Source organism: Globicephala melas, chromosome 6 (genome assembly GCF_963455315.2).
Source record: "Globicephala melas chromosome 6, mGloMel1.2, whole genome shotgun sequence".
NCBI lineage: Eukaryota > Metazoa > Chordata > Mammalia > Artiodactyla > Delphinidae > Globicephala > Globicephala melas.
The window spans coordinates 72,310,010-72,311,979 of NC_083319.1; positions in this window are offsets into that span (position 1 = coordinate 72,310,010).

A 1,970-nucleotide genomic window follows, 5' to 3' on the forward strand; every position below is an offset into this window, starting at 1 on the left:
TTCTTATGTTCTTAAACCCTGGGCATTAAGGGATGTGGAGTGGGAAAAATACAAGAAAACAGCTTTAAATTCTGTGCTGTTTGGCAAAGCCAGGTCTACCAGGGCACACTGCATAACGCAAACCTCTCTCCAGCCAGGTGAAGCCACTGTTACAGTGCAATAACGTGGTCCACGGTGCTGTGAATGAATGGGCTTTCCGGGATGCTGGAGAATGGAGGGCAGAGAGACACAGCCCAGAAATCTGCACACTGACTGCTTTTTTCCCCAGGTGAGGATGGAACCCTCCGACGACCTGAGTTTGGTTCAGCAACCAGCAAGCTTAAAGTGTGCAAATATCCCCTTAAATGGAAGAATTATACACAGAGATTTTTAGTGAATATGTAAATTCTTTCTAAATGGGGATGAAAGATACGATATAAAGTCTAGCCCAGCACAAAATTAAGCTTCTTGGATCCTGCAGGACCTGACTTTAAGCGGACAATGTTCCTGGTAGCTGCATGCCCCCCGCCCGCCAACCCATTAGAGACTCTGGGGACCAAGTGAAGCTGCAGGAAGATATCCTGTGTTTGCTTTTGCTCTAACTTACAGCAGGAGGGTGTGTGTGTGTGTGTGTGTGTGTGTGTGTGTGTGCGCGCGCGCGAACACACACGCAAGCACACTGGCACTGCAGGGGTTAGGTGGTTTTTATCACTGAAACAGAAATCATCTGAAATTATGCACGTGGCCTGTTCAGACCACAGGTGGTGCCTAGTCTCAGTCTTAAGCACGACATGAAGCACATTCAAAGAAAGTGATCAGGCCGGACAAGAGAGAGGCTTAAATGGATGTCACATGGGAATGAATAGTTGAAGAATGAATGAAGGAAGGAACTGGAGACGCTAAACCTGGAAGAACCGAGTTCATGCTAACACCACATTCCAAAACTTGAAGGGGTCTTCCCTGGATTGGAAGGAGGAAAAGGAGTTGGTTACATTTTTGCCCTGAAGCAGATGTAAAGATGGTATTTTTGAAATGTTAATTGACTTCCTCAGCCCACCACCAAGAGTTTTCCTTTCCTTCTTAACCCTTCCTTCTCTGTACCCTTCTGAGCCAGGTGGCTGGTGCTCACTGCCTCACGGAAGGAAGGAACAGAGAGCGGAGAAAAACGGAGCCCTTTCTTGCATTTGTATTCCAAAAGCCTAAACAACAGCACAACTCACATTAGAAAATAAAACCATGTCCTGGGCAGAAGTTGGAGACAGAGATTCGTGAATGCTGAGTTGGTGCAGTCCAGGATGACAGCCCCTCCCCTGGAGAGACCCTACAGGTAAGAACCAAGTCCACCTTTACTGATGGCACAAGTTCCCCTGGAACCAGGTGCACACACTGCCTATGCCTCAGGGTGCTGCCTGCTGCCCACTTTGGGGACCCCCAGCACCAGCACTGCAAGCACAGAGATGCCCGGTAGAAGAGCCCACCCATGCCCAGAGTCTCTGCTTAGCCTCGAAGACACAGCCCATGAGAAAACTCACTCCCACTACAGCCTTCCAGTGTCCTAGATGCTTTCAGCTCCAGAGATGAAAGGGTAGAGGCTGGAAAGGGAAGGTCAAACCATTAGACTCCGGCAGAGCTGAATGGGACCAACCCCACTTCCCCCTGAGCCAGGAGAGTGGGAAATGCTTTCTGATTACACACAGACTGAATGATCTCTTGGCATGGAGTTATGTAGAGGAAATTGCATTAAGGGTCTTTGTTAACCAGGGTTCTCCAGAGAAACAGAATCAACAGAGTGTGAGTGTGTATAATGTAAAGAGTTATTATCAAGAATTGGCTCACACTATTATGGAGGCTGACAAATCCCAGTATCTGCAGGGTGAGTACAGTTTCACTCCAAAGGCCGGCAGTCTACCTATTGAAATATTAATGTCATCCAGGAGCACCCTCACAGATGCACCCAGAATAATGTTTGACAATGATCTGGGCACTATTCC